Below are 21,065 nucleotides of genomic sequence, written 5' to 3'. Positions count from 1 at the left end.
TTGGGCACTTAGGTCCTAGAATAGAGAAAATAAGGACAGGCTATTAAAATATACAGTGATTAAGTCTTATTCTTCATAAAGTTATTTTTGTAAGATCTTTGAGAAGTTCAGAAACATTTAAGGAGGTTACTACTATTTGCCTGTATTTGACCAAAGGAGAGTGAATTGAGCTAAAGTTGATCTTCAATTCAGGTGGGTATATCATATTTTGCTTATCTTCTCTGTGATGATCAATTCTCAACACTGGAAATTAGTATACTTCACAGGCAGGTTATCAATGAAGCTGTTTTGACTTATTCTCTAAAGGAAGGCCTGTTTTAAACACATTACTTTTCTTCTCTGGAAGGTATAATGGTAAACACTAAAGCAGTGTATTTACCACATCTTTCTCATGCATCACCACTTTTGATTTCCATAAAACTGAAAAATAAGGAGTGTTCGTATCATTTCCACAATCCAGATGGAAATGGAGGTCCAGAGATGTTGACTTCCCCAGCTCAGAGATGGCAGAGCTAGATCTTGAATTCAGATTTTTTAACTTCAATTATCTGTTCTTTTTGAATGAGTCGATGAGCTTCTGACCAGAAAGAATGTTGACATAAATAGCAAGAGTAAATACCTGCCTTTCTCTCCTGAATCTGTAACTGATTGCCAGGGAAGGTAATGAGAGAATTTGGGGGACTCTCATACCTACTTCTGATAGGTAGAGTCTGATTCTTACTTTCTCTGGTTTCCAGGTAAAAACTGCCTTAGAGTCTTGAAAAATACCATGGGTGGGCTTATGCTCAGATTACTTAAAGTCAAGGAAAGATAATATTACCAGACACTGACATATTTTTATTCCTTTTCCATCTTGGCAATTGATTTCCACCTCAGACCTAGTATTGACTTTAATTAAAAGACTAATGGGGGGCCAGCCCCATTGTGTAGTGGTTAAGTTTGGCACGCTCCCATTTGGCAGCCCAGGTTCGTGGGTGCAGATCTCTGGCGTGGACCTACACCACTTGTCAGCCATGTTGTGGTGGCGACCCACATACTAAATAGAGGAAGATCAACTTGGATATTAGCTCAGGGTGAGTCTTCCTCAAGCAAAAAAAGAAGAAGATTGGCAACAGATGTTAGCTCAGGGCTAATCTTCCTCACCAAAAGAAAAAAAAAGACTAATGATAGGCATGCTACACAGTGGTGTGGAATTAGAATATTTTCAGATGTGAAGAGAATGGGTCACCTGAATTTTATGTTATTCATGAGGGATAGAATTGCTAAAATAAGTGAAAATTAGTGAACACACTTATCGTTTTTGATATGCTGTGGAAAGAGGACTCCAGTGAGTAATATCTGTGGACCAACTTTTGGGAACCACGCATAAGGATGAGGAATTGGGGACCTGGTTTTCAGTCTTAGCTCTGCCACTAACTCTGCCACTTTGAGGAGTTACTTTTGCGGATCTCAGGTTTTTCTTGTAAAACAGAGACAGCATGGATTCGGTAACTTCCAAAGCTCTTTCAGTTCTAAAATTTTACGCTCTTCAGTTCTCTCAGGAGTCTGCAGCAGTCTGCACTGACCCTCACTGTGCCTTTTGCTACCCCCAGCCAGTTGTTCAGCACTTGCCAGCCCACCACTGATTAGAAGTGATGTGCCGATTTTTGTACTAACTCCCTAATTAGTAGGAAGGTGTGTCTGTTGGAATGGGCAAAAGAGAGAGAGTCGGGAGTGGGTCTCTGTCTTAGAGCTCTAGCAGAAAAAAATGAACAAATGACCAAAAGAGATGAGTAGTAGCAGATGGTATTTCTCTTTAATCTTGGTTGTCAAGCGAAACTTAGAGTAAATTCCAAATAATAACTTTTCCTTTGTCTTTGTGACATACTTGCATTCATTCACTTACTCGTTTATTTATTCATCCTTTCAACACATTCTACTGTGAGTTAAGTACACTGGTTGAAGCTGGAGATACATCAAAAGCTTACCTAGCTTCTGGACCTTCTAGACCTTGGAGGAGCTCCTTTCGTGAGCTAATAATAACCACACCTAACAATATCAGTTGAAACCTTAGCAGAGATTAACTTGACTGCTGAAGAGGGAATTGGGCATAGGAGAGTGACCTTCAGAACTTGAGAGTATTGAGGGAATATCTGTGGAAAGACTGGTGTGAGTCTGGATTGCACACCGTCATGATGGTTACCAGTACAGATGAATGGTTCCTGCCTCTGGTGATGCCAGGTATGAAGCCATGAGTTCTTTTGGGCACACAGGATCTCAACATGTGGCTCAACATCAGGCTTTGAACCAAGAGATTCTCTTGCTCCTGGCAGGTTCCAGATTTTTACATAGTTTTAACTTTGTACAGTGTCCCCTTGAAACTGTGGGAAAATAAAACTGTTCTAAGGAAAACCAGCTCTCAGATGCTGCTATAGGAAGAAGGAAACTGTGTCACTTATTAGCTGTGTGATCCTAGACAAATGTCTTAGCTTTTTAACTCATCGTCTTCGTGTATAAACAACTTCCTATAGGATTAAATGAGGGATTGAGGCATGGACCTCACACATATATTCACTTTAAGTCATAGTTATTGTTAAAAACAAGTGTTTTCAAAATGGAGAGCCTTTCTGTGAATTTAATAATCGTTCCGTAATCTTCTCGAAATCCTAATACCCCACTATTGGGTATGCAATTACGGCTGGGCAGCCTGCACATCAATCTGTCATTTACAAATGCGAGAAATTTATGATTGCAAAAGAAGTACAATCTTTAAAGTATCCAAAATAAATCTTTCTCACCTGTTGGCACGATTATTGTGTATGTTTATGTAAAACTTAGTTAGATTCAATTACTGCTACTAGCAATGACAAGTTCCTAAAAGTTCCTACTGCAACCACAATAATCACAAACTAATTAAAATGAATAGATACAAATGGAAGAGAAGACTCTTCCTTCTCTCTGTGGCTCAGTTACCTCATCGGGTAGATCATCTGATAAATTTGATCAGTGATGCAATGTGACCAAGAAATTCTTATTTGGCTTTACTGATCTGGAAAAGTGCTTTAACTCTTTCTATAACCCTGTGTATACTCTGTAAACAGTGGTTGAACATGTTATTTAACTAGATAACATATCACAGGGCTTGTTCATTAAGGCAGGATGCGGAGACTAAACCAGATGAGTACCATCGTGACAAAATTTGCGAATATTACATCTCAATCTGAAATCAGGTGCTTTCTCAGGCAAATAATTATATTCAAAGATTGCATAAAAAAGATAAACACATATGAGGGATAGAGGTACAATCTTAGATTTTACTGAAGTCTGAGTTCCATTGGGGCAGAGGCAGTAACTTGACTTTGTATCTCTTCAAAAACATAATTTAAATGAATGAATTGATAAATACATAATGACTGTTATTTCAAATATATAAGATAGTTAAAATCTGGACATGTATCTTTCAAAAAATATTCTCACAAATGAAAATAGTTTTTCATAGTTTAACATAAATAAAATTAAAGGATATCACTATTGATATTAATAATATTACTTTGAAGACACTTTATAATAATTTGAGTATGTACTTAATAGCTCTCTGTGGCTAATCCTACCTTTGACTTTACTCTGCTTTCAATAATATGATGCAAACCTGCTTGAAATTAAGAGAGAAGCTGTCGCCTTAGCAAGTAGTGGGTTTTTCCCCAACTCTGTGGTCTCATTTAAATAGTGTGATGCATGCTTTTCTATGCCCATGCTGTGTTATAACAAGTCATACAGAGTATACTGGGCTTCATTAACATTGCATATTTCTGATTAATTATTAAAACTTCAATATAGTCTTGAAATTCTACTGATGTTCAAAAACAATTCAAGCTGTATATCTGTGATTAATGATACTGGTATAATTCCCTTGACAATGAAACTGAGCTTTGCTCTTCAGAAATAACTAAACATAACAAGTACAATAATATACCCTGAATGGAGCTCATTTTGAATCATAGTTTAAGTATTTCAGTAGGAGGAAAGGGATTAAGGAAAGAATTCACAGCCAAATTTATACTTCATGGGATAGAGATAATTCACATGGCAATTGAGAGTGACCCTTTATAGATTTGTAGATAATGGAGGCAGGTCCTAGAGGCTTAATGTTTAGAAATATCTTCATTATATGCTAGCAGGAGCGACCAAATAAACCTTTCTGAAAGCCTGAAAGAAATATGTATGTATAAATTAAAACTTCAGGAGGCTAAAGTATTGACCATTAGCTGCTAATTCATGATAGTTCCCCCATTCAAGAGAGGAAAGAAATGTTACTCATTTTGGAATCTACTCTTAGGCTTCACCTAGAAGAGAATACGAGTTTATCACACATAGACGTAAAAATTGGCCCTCGTGGCTTCAATCCATATGTAGCTCTGATATCAGTGATGAATTGTTGCCTGTTTTCAATAATAATGACATACAACAAATTATCTAACTACATTGGACAGTGTTCTTGTGCCAGTTACCATGTCATCGGCTGTTGACTCCAAACCACTCTCTCTACTAGGCTTTGTAACATGGGGGCTGGCTCTCTGCAAACCACATTTCTGCTCTGCCAGCTGGTTCTCTGTGTGTCCTGCCCAGAGGGACGACCCTGGGGAGGCTGCCAGGCTGGGCGGGAGAGCATCTCCTTCCTGGGGGCTTCCTGTCGGCTCCTGTGGCTGTGAGCATCACCCCAGCAATAGTTCTTCACTCCAGCAACAGTGACTGATGACGGGGGCAGAAGGCAAATCGAGTTTGCAGTTTTTCTAATCCTTGACGAACTAGATTCAATATACCTCCTCCAGCGACACCAGCATCAGCTGGCTCATAGAAGCCCAGGTTCCAGTGCCACGGGGCCCCCCCCGTCTCAGAGGTCTAGGATTCAACTCCGTGGGACGACTCCTCCAAGCTTCTCTTTGGTCTCCCCAAAGAGGAGGACCGTCTGCTTCCTGCAGTTGCTGCCTCCTTTTGAGTAGTTCAAAACATAGTGAAGAACTCTGTCTACCTTGTTATAGATCTTTTATATTAAGTGTCTACGTTAAAAAAACTCATGTCATTTCTGTCTTGACTGATACAGTTGTGTTAGGAGGAAAGGGGTGAAAACAACTCAACTATTAAAATCAGTCAACTAATAGGGCTAGTGCTTAACAAAGGTTCAAATTTACTTGGACGATCAAATGGCTAAAGTTTATAATATTTTAAGAAGAAGGAGTAATGTGAAAGTACTCTAAATATACATATATTTATATATCTCCTATATATACAAATAAAAATCTATGTATAAATATATATAGTACAAATATATATTTATATGTATATGTATAAATACACAAATTTATGTATCTCCTACATATATAAAATTGACACATTTGTATGCATATATATAGGTACACACACATATATATATATGACAGGTGTGTGTGTATATGTATATATACCCATTCCCATGCAGTTATGGAGGCCAGGAAACCCCACAAACTGCCATCTGCAAGCTGGAGACCCAGGAAAGCCAGTGATACAATTTGGTCTCAGTCGAAAGGCCTGAGAATTGGGGGTGTAAGTCCCAATCTGAGTCTGAAAGCCTGAAAACCAGGAACACCGATATCGATGTCCAAGGGCAGGAGAAGATGGATGTCCTAGCTCAAGCACAGAGCAAATTCACTCTTCCTCCAACTTTTTGTTCTATTTTGGCCCTCAGTGGATTGGATGATGCCCACACTGCTGGTGAGAGTGGATCCTTTTTACTCAGTCTACTGATTCAGATGCTAATCTTTTCCAGAGACACCCTTGCAGACACTTCCAGAAATAATGTTTTATCAGCTCTCTGGGCATCATTTAGTCCAGTCAAGTTTACACATAAAATTAACCATCACAAATGGGATGGATAAAACTCATAGGTGTTAAACCATAGCCAATAAATAAGCTAGTAGCTTATGAGTTATAGGTAAAACTCATAGCATGTGTTAAAGATAGAAAATGAGTAAAGAAGTAGCTTGAAAAACAAGCATAGTTCATGAGATATGTTAAATATAGGTAGTATGTTAGTATCATTCAAGACATATTATATGATAAATAGGATGAAATTAGCAAAAGTGTTTATTTATAGAAAGAAAAATATGAGACGACCAAGACGTAAGGTACAGATCATGTCACTTCTAGACTGACAGCTAATCATTCTTAAGTTGGCTACACATTGGGATCCATCCTGGCCCCTTTGTGCTCTGGTTAAGAAATGCAGACAAAACCCTGGTTGTTCCACAGGCCAGTGGGCAAGGTACAGCTGAGGCCAGGAGTACTTGCTGCTGTGTCCTAATGGAGGAAACATACATTATTGATCCCAAGTGCCTCCTGCTCAACTTCAACTCTGGTACTTGTGACTGTGCATGAGAGAGACAGTGGGGGGGGGGGGGAGGGGGGGAGGGGGAGAGAGAGAGAACTCAAGACTCAAGGAAGGTGGTTCTTTCACTCTGCTTGTGTTAAACTATTCCATCCCCATCCCTGTGTCTCACTGTGTGTTCTGAATTGATTAATAAACCATGATGTGAGCATTTCAGTTGTATCTGTGAGCCTCTCTGTTTAGTGACATTTAGGATCAACCTTGTCTATTTCTGTAGAAAGGGCAGTTGGAATTTTGTTAGGGATTGCATTGCATCTATAGATCAATTTGGGAGTATTGCCATCTTATCAATATTGAGTCTTCCAATTCATGACACAGAATGTCTTTTGTTTATTTAGGTCTTTAAAAAAATTTTTAATGGCATTTTGTAATTTTCAGTGTACAAGTCTTACATTTATTTTTGTTACATTTATTCCTAAGTATATTTTATGATGCTATAAATAATAACTAATGCAATATTTTGCAACTATTAAAATGCAATTTAGAAAGCAAGGTATAATAACAGAAGTTATCGTTGGAAGTAGTGTATAATAAAATGGGAAGATGATTTTTATTTAATGTAAAAAAATGAGTACCAAATCATATGCATTGTAAAACTGTGACTTTGTACCCAAAATAAGCAAAGAAACCTGTATATAGGAGTCCTAAAGTAAAAGTAAAATGTAATTTTTCTCTTTTTCCACCTTTTTGTGATTTCAAACGTTTTTAATGACAATGATTACTTTTATAGTGAAAAATCCAAATATATAATTTTTAAGAATTCAATGATCTTCAATCATTTGGGTGGTCAAAATAACCAGACTGGACTATTTATGATCCATTCCTTTTGAGAGCTTTTTGCATGTTTATTCTTAAGAGACTAAAAAGAAAATTGCTGTATTTGATGTCAAATTGACACCAGTTAATCACGGAAGATTTTTTGCAATTTCTAGTGCTAAGCACCTCGTGTAACATTCATATATGTAATGTTTAGATGCAAATTGTATCTATATTCTACTTCTTCAATTTTTTTGCCGTATAGACTTTTAGTTTCTTTTTTATTCCCCATTCAAATTTATTCATGCTATACATTACTATAGATAATCCTTAGATAGCTCAATAGTCAGTATATGACTGAAAAAATTGTATCAGGAGAAAACTGTACATTTGACATCATAGGAAAACCATTTTTATTTTTCACGAAGGAAATAATTCCGATTCCGACTGCAGCATACAAGTCATTGTCAAGACAGTCTAACTGCTATGCCTCAGACGCCCTGACTGATCATTTCATGGATACAAGAAAAAACAAACCAGCATCTCTTATATTTGCTGTCTACATCAGCTGAAACAGGAAGATTTATAGTCACGTATAGGAAAGTGATTTATTGCTGGAATCTTCCACATCTGTAGAACTTGTGTATCACCATCGCCAAGTGCATCCTCTGAGCTGACCCTGGACAGCCTGATGCTGGAGTGTGTGTGAGTGAGCCCTGTAGGAGCTGTTCCCCTCCTCATCCTGTGAATGCCATTGCTCCCTGGCTAATTGGAATAGACTCTTAGCTGCTGACTATGCTTCATGCTGGAAAGACTATGCTCCACAATTTAATTAGTTGATAATTCTAATCTTCTAATTTAACTAACACTTCTTTTGAGCATTGTGTCACTTGGCACAACATTTTTGAGACTTAATGGAAAAGTGCAGCCTTTCTGGGCAGTGTGCCTTCATTTACTGAACCACTGTGGCACCTTCTGTGCTGTTCTTTGGTATTTATTGTGAGGTTTTCAGCCAAACCTATTGATGTGTACTCATTAAGACCAGTTGTCTACAAAGCACCTGCTTTCCTGAGAAAGGATCTTATTACTAAAACATAGCTAGTTCTTGCCAAGAAGAGGGCTTAAATTTCTTTGGTTGACTTGATGCTTTATCACACTGCCTGTTTGGTATTTGTAGTCATTGTGCTAAGCCCAAATTTCTTCCTTCTTCTTTTGTTCTGGGAAAGCCCTGCTATGAATTGCTTTCCATCCTCCCTGTTGGAAGCTGGATCATGCTGTGCCCAGCCCTGCATCTAGATTGTGCTGCGATATAAGTACAATGGTTCTAGTTCCTGCCACCATCTCAAGGGAATGGTTTAGACCCAAGGACATGCAAAGAGTTACAGTCTGCACCCCTCCCTCCCCTGTCGCTGTCAGCAAATACTGTACCCTTCTCTGCTTCTATTCTGGTTGCCCTCCTCCCTCCCTCCCTCATTAAAGGACTCCCAATGGTATCAGTACAGGCAGGACCAGCAAAATCCGGGGTGTTGCCACAATCCATTCCTTTGTTCAAGGACAGCTAGTTCCAGCAGCACTCTCTTAAAAAAGGAAATACCCTCATGGGGGAAGTCACCTGAAACTCACAATACCTCAGTGAAAAGGAGAAGCAGAATCTGCTGTTGCTAACTCTGTGACCTTGGGCTTGAAGATGAGTTTCTTCAAATCTGTTTCCACATCTGCAGAAGGTGAGAGCAGACCAGACTAGATCCGTTTCTTTATCTTCTGCAGGTTAATAGAATGCTTTGGGAATCTGATGAAAGCCATGGACTTTCTCCTGTGAATAGTGCACATGTGAAAATAAGAAAAATTATAAACAAGGTAGGATTGACTGACACTCTGGAGGTCCATGGCCACTGGGTTAAAATAAAAAATAAACAAGCAGAACCATGAACACAGTCTCTAAATTCATTGTGAAGGCCTACATTCTTCGATTCCAACCTCCCCATCCAGCTTCCTGGCCTGACTTGAACGTCCTCAGAACTGACATGTCTCTCCTGCCTCATTTCTGTGTGATTTTGTTTTCTCATTGGTTAAGTGTGAAGGGTCACCTTTGGGCAAAACCATGAAACTGTGACAAGACACTACAGGACCCCATCATTGGCCATTTCTTTTCAATTTTGAAATTTCTATCTCTCCTTTTTTAAAATTAATTTTAAAATTGTGGTAAAATGTACATTATATATGGTTTACCATCTTAACCGTTTTTAAGTGCACAGCTCAGTGGCGTGAGTACATTCACGTTGTTGTCCAGCCATTGTCATCATCCATCTCCATAACTTTTCATCTTCCCCATGTGAAGCTCTGCACCCATTAAACAATAAGTCCCCATTCCTCCAGCTCCTGGTAACCACTATTCTACTTTCTGTCTCTGTAAATTTGAGGACTCTAAGTATCTCATATAAGTGGAATCAGGTGTTATTTGTCCTTCTGTGTCCGGCTTATCTTATTTATCATAATGACCTCAAAGTTTATCCATGTTGTAGCGTGTATCAGAATTTTATTCCATTTTAAGTCTAAATAATATTTCATTGTATATAAGAGCTGCATTTTGTTTATCTATTCAATCGTGGATGGACCCTTGGGTTGCTTCTGCATGTTGGCTACTGTGAATAATGCTGCCATGAACAGGTGTATGAAAATATCTGTTTGAGCCCCTGCTTTCAATTATTTTGGTTATATACCCAGAAGTAGAATTGCTGGATCATATGGTAATACAATGTTTAATTTTTTGAGAACTGCAATACTATTTTTCATAGCAGCTGCACCATTTTACATTCCCACCAACAGTGCACAAACATTCCAGTTTCTCCTCATCTTCGCCAATACTTGTTATTCTCGCTTCTCTCTCTCTATTTTTTTTTTTTTACGAGGAAGACTGGCCCTGAGCTAACATCTGTGCCCCAATCTTCCTCTATTTTGTTTGTGGGTTGCTGCCACAGCATGGCTTGACAAGTGGTATGTAGGTCTGTGCCCAGGATCTGAACCTGTGAACCCTGGGCCGCCAAAGCAGAGTGGGTGAACTTAACCACTACACCACCAGGCTGGCCCTGTTCTTGTTTTATATAGTAGCCATCATCCTAATGAGTGTGAGGTGATAGCTCATTACGGTTCCCATTTGAATTTCCCTAACGATTAATTGAGGATCTTTTCAAGGGCTTATTTGCCGTTTACATTTCTTCTTTGGAGAAATGTCTATTCAAGTTCTTTCTCTCTTTTTAACTCATACACATACATTTTCTTCTGTGCTTTTCCCCCATTATCCTTCTCTGTTTTATGTTTTTGCTTAGTCAGTAGTGCTAAAGTGTGTAATTTAATTTTGTGGTAGATTTTAGTGTAAAAAACGGAACAATTGCTTAGTTTTCTCTTATTTATTGCTATTACTATTATTGCATTTATGTTCCTGAAGTTGAAATGAGTGGTTAAAAATAAGCATGAAAAGAAACTTGCCTATTGTCAATCGTGAAAAATTCTCATCACCTACACCTGCTAATGTAGCCACACTTCAGAGAGTTTATGCATCTGACTATCAGGTTAGCTTAATTATTTCCATTGGTACCATTTCACAGGGTTACATTTTAGTTAATATTTGTATCACTAATTATTAAGTAAATTTCTTCAAAAAAATTACACCATGATGAAACATTCAAACAAAAGACAAAAATTTCACAGAAGATTGTTACATGCCAGGCAATGTACTGAAAAACAGGATAAACTGCTAATCTGCTAAGTGTTAATAGAAATCCCCTGGAAAATTACAAAACACTCAGAAATAAATGACACTTACAGCATGACAATGCCAAAACTTTTGGGACAAATCTAAAGCAGAACATAATGTAAGTTTATGTATTTGGATATAGTTATCAGAAAGCAGGTGAGAATGAAAACATCCCCTGTCCTTTGGGATAAAATATGTCCTGGCACAGCTGCTTGGACTCTGAAATGAAAGGAACACCTTGAAGCCCTACACGTCCATATTTCCTGCTGAGAGCTGGACCTTTAGTGAGAAAGAAAGAAATTTCTGTTTTTCTTAAGCCGCGGATAGTTTGGTCTCTGTTAAAGTTTCTGAGCCAGTAGCGTAACAAACAGAGAACTGTTTTACACCATATAAAGGAGAAACTCCATCCCCATGAATTGGAAGCCTAAATGGAAAAGGTTAAGCCCTAACACTAACAAAAGAAGGTAAGGAAAATGTCTTTGAAACTTGGGGTGGAGATGTTTTAAATAAGATCCCAGAAAGTACAATCCGTCAGGAGAAAAAGTGAGAGAGATTTGACTACTTGAAAATTAAGTAAGGATTTTTTTTTGAACAAAGGACACCATGGAAAAAGGTAAATGAGTGACAGATTAGAAGATAAGAAGATATTTTCGATATGCAGAACTGGAACGTGGGTCAATATCTAGAATACACAGGGAACTCTAGTCAGTCAACACAAAGAGATAGGGAACTGTATTCATTTTCTGTTTGCTTCTGTAACAAATGACCATAAACTTAGTGGCCTCAAACAACACAAATTTATTATTTTAAACTTTTGTAGGTCAGAAGTCTGACACAGGTCTCACTGGGCTAAAATGCAGAGTTGTGTTCCCTCTGTACATTACACTTTAGAAGAAAATCTGTTTCTTTGTCTTTTCCAGCTTCTGGAGCTGCCAGCATTCCTCTGCTCATGGCCCCTTCCTCTATCTTCCAAGCCAGCAACAGCAGGTGCATCTTTCTCACACTGCCTCACACTGTCCTCCTTTTCTGACTCCCTTTTCCACTTTTAAATCCCCTTGTGATTACACTGAGCCCACTCAGATAATCTAGGATAGCCCCCCTGTTTTAAAGTCAGCTGATAGCAATCTTAATTCCTTCTGCAACCTTAATTCTCATTTGCTATGGAAAGCAACGTATTCTCAGGTGCCAGGGATTAGCATGTAGACATCTTTCAGGGAGCCATTATTCTGCCTACCAGGTACACACCAGAACAAAAGACAAAGGATATAGATTCCCAGAAGAGGGAACACTAATGATTGATAAATTATGGTCAGAAACTAGCAGCACAATGATCTTAAGTGTCATCTGGAACTTCATTCATTTATTCAATCAGAATATTTAGTAAGCAGATAACACAGGCTGGATTCTGATGGAAAAGCAAAGACAGAGAGCTCTTCAGGTGGCCAGCCATAGGCCCCTTTGAGACCCAGCCTGTCCAGGGCCATATGAGCTGTCCTAAAATACTGTAAATAAAAAGTATGTTGATTGGAGAGACCCGACCTGTAAGAAGAGGACCTTTAGAATTCCAAGACTTTTGTCTTCATTTGGGAGTAAACATGACACAGTGTTTAATCTATCTGATTGCCGTAAAAGGTTACCTCCACAAATTAAGAGAGGACTCAAAACATTTTTCTAAAAACTTACCAGTGTTAGCTCTGGACTGCCTTCTTGCCTTAACTGATATCCCACTTTTGCTCAGAGATACCTGACTTTAAATCGGGCCAGCACTGAAAAGATATCCACACTATCACAATGCGTTCTGTAGAAGTGACTGGAATCAGTACTTTATTTACAGATCCAAGACACATTCAGCACAGTTACAACTCGAGACTGAGCCCCAAGTGGTATTGCCACCAAGGCAGGGCTGCAAGTCAGGGTCATTTTCTGAACTTCAATTAATGGATTACATTCAACTGGAGCACAAATGGAGGGATTACGAAAGTTGGCTTGAGAAAGGTTGCTCACATGAAGATCACCTGAAGATCACAGGAAACTGTATCTTTGTGCTAGATCTCTCGAGAGCTGGCTTCTGTTTCTTTTTCCTGGAAGTAACACTTGCCTGGGATCATATATCTGACTGTAATAATGAGGTTATGTGAATTTACATATTGGAAAAATATCTAAACATGATAACAATATTATATTGAACTTCCCCTGCACTCTTCATCCTAGGAGTTTTCCCATCATTAGCTAATTAAATTTCATAGTTTGGAAATGAAAGTATACACTTACCTCATTTTACCAAAGGAAATGTTTTTGAGAGGTTAAATGACAGTGTAGACAGTTACCCCAACCAGGAGGAAGAAGGGAAATGGAGCAGAAGCATCTTGCATTTACTGAATAATGTAGGTATCTGGGAACGAAGCTCAAAGCTTCACCTGTGGGCCATCCATCTAGTCACTTTAGAAGGACTGTATCTAAGTATCACCAGATATATGGAAAATAACACTCACAAATCCTCAGGAAAAGATACTGTGATTTTCCTTAGCAAACTATTTTGGTGTCTTTACAAACTAAGTTCTTGTTTTCTACTTAATATCTTCTTATTGTTTTTCTTTTGTGACACTTTATTGAGATAGCTCATGTGCCATATAGTTCACCAATTTAAAGTGTATATTTCAGTGGTTTTTAATATATTCATAGATAAGTGCAACCATCACCACAGACAATTTTAGAACATTTTCATCATCTCAAGAGTAAACTCCTCACATCTTAGTTATTACTGCTTTGTGCCCCCAATGACCCCCAAATCTAAGTAACCACTACATCACTTTCTGTCTCTATGGATTTGCCTATTCTGGACTTCTCATATAAATGAGATCATATAACACATGGTCTTTTGTGTCTGGCTTCTTTCATTTGGCGTAATGTTTTCAAGGTTCTTCATACATGTTATAGCATGTATCAGCATTGCATTCCTATTTTTAGCTCTATAATATTTCATTGTATAGATATGATTTATCCATCCCATACACCCATTGTTTATCCACTCATGAGCTGAAGGACATTTGAGTCGTTTCTACCTTTTGGCTCTTATGGATAATGTTGCTATGAACATTCGTGTACAAATTTTTGTGAGTACAGATGTTTTTATTTTAGGGGGTGTATACCTAGAGGTAGAATAACTGGGTCATATAGTAACTATATGTTTAACTTTTTGAAGAACTGTTGACTGTTTTCCAAAGTTGCTGAAATATTTTACATTTTGTCAGTAGTATATAAAAGTTCTGATTGCCAGCCGGCCCCGTGGCTGAGTGGTTAAGTTCGTGCTCTCCGCTTCAGTGGCCTGGGGTTTTGCCGGTTCGGATCCTGGACGTGGACATGGTATCACTCATCAAGCCATGCTGAGGTGGCCTCGAACATGCCACAACTAGAAGGACCCATAACTAAAAATATACAACTGTGTACCGGTGGCGCTTTGGGGAGAAAAAGAAAAAATAAAATCGTGAAACAAACAAAAAAGTTCTGATTTCTCCACATCCTTGCCCAAATTTGTTATTCTGACTTTTTTTGTTTCAATTAATTTTTTTTAATTGAGGGGAAATTCGCATAACACAGAATTAACATCTTAAAGTGTTCAGTGGCATTTAGTACACTCACAATGTTGTGCAATCATCACCTTTATCTAGGTCCAAAACATTTTCATCATTCCCCAAAGATGTACCCATTTATCCGTCACTTCCCATTCCCCACTCCCCCCAGGCCCTAACAACCAACAGTCTGCTTTCTGGCTCTGTGAATTTGCCTACTTTGTTGTAATATAATGTTTTGAAAGTTAATCCATGTTGTAGCATGGATCACTACTTCATTCCTTCTTGCGGCTGAATACCATTCAGTTGTTTGTATGTACTACATTTTGTTTATCCATTCCTCCGTTGATGGACATTTGAGATTTTTCCATCATTGGCTCTTGTAAATAATGGTGCTCTGAACACTTCTGTGCAAGCATTTGCTTGAATACCTGTTTTCAGTTCTTTTGGTGATATATCTGGGGGTAGAATTGCTGGGTCATTTGATAATTTTATGTTTGACATTTTGAGGAACTGTTAGACTGTTTCCCACAGTGGCTGCACCATTTTATACTCCCACCAGCAATGTATGAGGTTTCCAATTTCTCCACATCCTTGCCAACAATGCTACTTCTCCTGTTTTTGATTATAGCCTTCCTAGAGAGTGTGAAGTGGTATCCTATTCTGGTTTTTGAATTTTCATTTCCTTGATGACTTATGATGTTTAGGATTTTTTTTCCATGTGCTTATTGGCTATTTATATATCTTCTCTGAAGAACTGCCTATTCAGCTCCTTTGCTCATTTTTAAATTGAGTTATTTGTCCTTTTATTGTTGAGTTGTAAAGGTTTTTTACATATTTTGGATAATAGATCCTTATTAGATCCATGATTTGAAAATATTTTCTCCCACTCTCAGTTTGTCTTTTCACTTTCTTGATAGTGTCCTTAGAAGCACAAAAGTTTTGTTTTGATGATGTCCAATTTTTCTATTTTTTTCTTGTTTTTGCTGTCATGTTTAAGAAACCATTGCCTGATTCACACTTATGAAGATTTGTGCCTATGTTTTCTTCTGACAATTTTATAGTTTCAGCTCTTGCATTTAGGACCTTGATCATTTAGAATTAATTTTGTAGAAGGTGTGAGGTATGGATCCAAATTCATTCTTCTGCGTGTGCATATCCAGTTGTCTCATTTGTTGTAAATCTATTCTTTGCCCGTTGAAGTGTCTTGGCACACTGGGTGATAGTCAATTGACCATAAATGTGAGTGATTATTTCTGGGCTTTCAATTCTATTTCGTTAGTCTATACCTTGTTTCTTATGCCGGTACCACACACTCTTGAATACTGTAGCTTTGTAGTAAGTTTTGAAATTGGGAAGTATTTTTGAGATTGTTTTGGTCAGTGTGATTCCCTTGATTTCCACAGGAAAATAAGCTAATAATATCCATATTATTCCCATATGGATAAGCTTTTCAATTTCTACTAGAAAGGCAGCTGGGTATTTGATAGGGATTGCTTTGAATCTGTAGTTCAATTTGGGGAGTATGGCCATCTTAACAATACTAAATTTTCCAAGCCAGGACACAGGATATCTTTCTATTTATTTAGGTCTTCTCTAATTTCTTTTCATAGTATTTTGTAGTTTTCAGTGTAGACGTCTTGCATTTATTTATTCCTAAGTATTTTATTCTTTTTGATGTTATTATAAATGGAATTATTTTTTAATTTAATTTTTGGGTTGTTTATTGCTAGCATATAGAAATAGAATTGATTTTGTATATTGATTTTTATTCACTACGTTACTAAAGTCTTTCCTTTGTTCTAACAGTTTCTTTGTGGATTCCTTAGGATTTTTTATACATACAAGATCATGTCAACTACAAATAGAAATATTTGCTTTTTTTTCTAATCTGGATGCCATTTCTTTTTCTTGCCTAATTACCCTGAATAAAACTTCGAGTAGAATGTGAACATAAATGCTGGTAGCAGACATCCTTGTCTGCTTCTCCAGATCTGTAATTAAGACCCCTATTTATTAAATTGTGCAAAGAAAGCAGAGTTCAAACCCATGTTGCTCTGCTGTTTGGAATGGAACATGAATAAACCTTGTTTCACTCCTTTCACTTTAAAATGGCATAAAATATTTATTAACCTTCTATCTTGGTATCGGGAGGATAAATCAGAATTTGACAATCCCCTTAAAAATTAAATATTATATAAATTAATAGGACAAAGTTATGGGGCATGATTAGGAAAATTCATAAGTGGGGGATGAAACCTCTAGTCACAATCAATTTTCCTTCTTAGAGATCAGAATTATTAATAAATCATGGTCTTTATTCTTAAATAAGCCTGGCTGGGATCCAGGTGACCTTCTCGGGAGACACACAGAATGTCTGCCTGCCCTGAGGAACCATGAACAACATCTCTGCATCTATTGGGTTTCAGCCTCTTTTGTTTAGGAACCCTGCTGACTTGCTCTTTTTATATGTTGTCTTCATAAATAAATTAGTATTCCAATTAATGTAAAAGTAGCCTGTAAAAGAATTTCTCACTCAGGCTAATAATTTCTTCCTTCTGAAAAATGAGAAAAAAGGAGTCAGAGCATCCCTTTTTTTTTTTGCTGGAAATTTTGCCTGGATATGGTTGCACAAATGGCTGTAAGGCTGTGAGCACCTCTGCACTGAAGCCTCCTTTGCTGAGTAGCAAGACCATTTCTGAGGCCCAGGATGCTCCCGATGAAGGGAGCCTCTATCTTGTGGTTATACTTGCAGGCAGGATTGGGATATGACTTGACACTGTATTTGATTCCTAGGAAGAGGATTATTTTAGTCCATTTGGTATACTATGACAAAATACCATAGATTCAGTGGCTTATAAACAACAGAAATTTATTTCTCACAATTCTGGAGGCTGGCAATCCACGATCAAGGTGCCAGCAGATTCAGTGTCTGGTGAGGACCCACCTCCTGGTTCATAGATGGCTGTCTTTTTTCTGTGACCTCATGCAGGGGGAGGGGGACGGAGCTCTCTGGAGCCTCTTTTATCAGGGCACTAATCCCATTCATGAGGGCTCCATTTTCATGACCTAACCACCTCCCAGAAGCCCCAACTCCTATACTTTCACAATGGGGATTAGATTTTAACATACAAATTTTGAGGGGAACACAAACGTTCAGGCCATGGCAAAGCGGCATCCTCAAGTTTGACAGCTGCTAAGACAGCTATTATTTGTAGTAACTACCTGTTATGGAGGTCATGGGTTAAGTGCCTTCTCTAAGGTTTTTGGTCCTCAAACGGTCCTATCGATAGGTACTATTATTAATTCCAATTTCTACTTGTAGAAGCTGAGACTTAGAGGTTATAGAGGCATCAGTTTTTGCCCCCTACCCAAGATTCTTTCCCCTCATTTTCTGTTAATACCACCCCTTTCCTTAGTGGAAGTCTTCTGCCCAACTCCCTGTAAATCTAGTGTGGTTATAGTATCCTGCCCTGCTGTTCAGAGGTGTGAACAAGTATCCTAGAATCAGGTAATCTCATAGTGATGATCCCGATGAGGTTCTTATCATGGATTTTATATCCAGATGTTCAGAGAGAAGTTTCCTTTTTCTTCTAGCGTCAGTACATGGAAAGATGGAAACCTAGACCACAATCCTCTCTTCCCCTATGTTTTGGAGAAATCCTGCCTGTAATACAAGAGAATGGGATAAACACACTGAAAGAAGCAAACCCAAGAGGTTGAGAAAAAGAATATTGATATTTTTTGAATCTCTAAGGTAGATCCCTTTCTAGAGGGAGATAATAATTAACTCATTTTTGTTTAACCAAGAAAGTTAATTAGCTTACCCACAATTATGCAATTAAGCAGGTTGCAAAGCTTGTTTTAAATCTATGCCTGTCTGGCTACAAAGTTTGTGCTTGATGCAATACTCTATTTAGCTTATATGGCTATTAGCCAGATGTTTCAAGTTAGTTAAGCAACAGAAATAAAGGGTATGAAGTGCATATGATCATAACTGACAGACCTACTGTACATATCCCCAAGTATTAAAATTCATGCCCAAATTGTGAGGAAGAGCAAATTGCACATCTTTTCCAAGAAAAAAATAGTTTCTGTTCCTCCTAGAATAAATCATCACAGACAGTAATATGAGTTCTTAGGAGAATAACTGAACATTTCCTGTGACTTTGGGTATAAATATCTCCATCCTACATGAACAATCTGATAGAGCAGACTGAGGCAATGACTGCCAGGGATTTATGGGTATGACCAGGAGCTTGAAGAATGACTGAGACTTAGGGGAAGCTCAATAATTAGTAGAATATGACTGCTCTTCTGGGGCCCCTTGTTCTCCATCACGTTGCATGGCCTGCGTACCTCAACCAGACCTCAACATATAAGATCTCTACCTTTTCCTACTTTCCTGATCCATTTGTGTCTTGCCACTTGAATGACTATTATTTACCATCATGTAAAATTCAACATGTTTTTATTATAAGTTAGCATTTAAATAAATATAACAAAAATTACTATAAATACAAGTAGAAAATTGCAAAGATGTACACCCACACAGTTCTCCATACGTCCACACAGATATCTCTTGCTCGTTTTTTCAAGTACTCAGGCATCACTGAAATATTTGACCTTGAAGTTCAAACTTAACAAAAGCCCCAGTTGCTGATTGTGATATAATAAAAGTAGGAATTAATTACTAAAGTATATGCAGGAAAGGCTTGGCAATTAAAAACCTCCTTCCTAAACAGATCTTGGGTGAAATAGGATATATCGAAATAGCAGTTTCAGAAAGGTTGAGAATAAAAATAGTTAGAACACTATAAGTCTAAATTCATGATATATGATTAAAGCTTTTCTTAGATGCAGATTCATGGACTTAAAATTCTCTATAACTGAGAAAGAATGAAAATAAAGCAACAAAACCTTTAGGTCAAGAAGTTAGAAAAGAAACAGCAAAACCAATCTAAGGAAAGAACAAGAAAGTTACTGCAAATAAATAAAAGTCCAGTTAATACATGAGAATATGTGAGGGTTTTTTTTTTTTTTTTTTTGAGGAAGATTAGCCCTGAGCTAACATCTGCTGCCAATCCTCCTCTTTTTGCTGAGGAAGCCTGGCCCTGAGCTAACATCCATGTCCGCCTTCCTCTACTTTATACGTGGGATGCCTACCGCAGCATGGCTTTTGCCAAGCGGTGCCATGTCCGCACCCAGGATCCGAACCAGCGACCACCAGGCCGCCTAAACGGAACATGCGCACTTAACCTCTGCACCACCTGGCCAGCCCCTGTGTGAGGGTTTTTTAACAGTAGAATTAATAAGTCGAAGATTGATTCTTTGAGGGAAAATTGGCAAGTTAATACTTAGTCTAATAGGAAAACATTTTTTTTTTGCTTTTGAATGTCATAAGCAGGACTTAATGATTTTTATCTAATTATAAAAGCAATATATGCTCAACAATAACAATAAAAACTAGAAAATAAAATCAACATAAATGAGACAATTTCATGGTTTGGCCCCCCATTTTACTGACAAAATGCTTGTTTTAAATTAATTTATGTTTCTCCCACAGTGTCATCACCCCCTACCTGCTGACATCCCCAGTTTCTTATCACCTAAGACTTTTCATCTTAGAAATATCATTGAAAAGTTATCTCTGTTATTCCTCTATACTGTCATGTGTATTTTGACCTTGACACTTCAAATCCATAATGAGAACCTTCATGCCTGGATAACGACACAGAAACCTAGCTGGTGTAACTGCCTCCACAGTTTCTCCCTTTTGGTCCATTTGGCACACTATCCATCAGGAGCTGTCACCCTAGGGTTCAGGAATGCAGCCACTGTGACAGTCCTGGCCAGGCAGCCCTAGGTATGGGCCAGTGGAGTCTTGATTAAATATCCACACCTCTTTGTTGTCCCACTCTCCAACCTCCTGCTGCTGTCTCCCATTGGCTACAGCGCATGGAGGCCAGAGGGCCAGGGAGTCTGGATGGTGGAGTCTTTTCATCTGTGCAGATTAGTTACTAAAAAGACTGGCAGGGCTGGGAGGAGCAACTAGCGGGCCAAACGGAGACCAACATGCACACTGTCAACCCCTTCCCCCTCTGCCTCTTCCTTCCATAGGTAATTTGGCGACGTGGAATTTCTTACTTTCCCTGACTGACAGACTCACTCTGTCTCTGGTAGGAATTCCCTTACCCCATTTCCTTGCCTGGCAAGCAAACTCCTACTTATCCTTCAAGATCCAACTCAAATGTCACTACTCTCTCTTTCACCTACACACATACAGAAGTAGCAAGGTTCTAAGAATGTTACAAAGAAAATTAAGGTCCGGTCTTCAATCCACCACTTACTAGGTGATGTGACCTTGGGTGAGGTACTTGTCTGGTTTTAACCTCCCTTTTTGTTTTTTCAAAATAGGAATGGGAATACTTGTCTTGACAGCTCTTTCCCAGGGAAATCGGAAAGATCAGTGAGATAAAATGCTTTCTAAAGTGCAAATCATTTTGCAAATGTAATTTTGGTGGCGTCGTTACCATTGCTTAGAAATTTTTCCTATTTGTTCGGATGGATCACAGTGCAAGATGCA

Source organism: Equus caballus, chromosome 8 (assembly GCF_041296265.1).
Source record: "Equus caballus isolate H_3958 breed thoroughbred chromosome 8, TB-T2T, whole genome shotgun sequence".
Taxonomy (NCBI): Eukaryota; Metazoa; Chordata; class Mammalia; order Perissodactyla; family Equidae; genus Equus; species Equus caballus.
Note: the sequence above shows the minus strand (reverse complement) of the source record.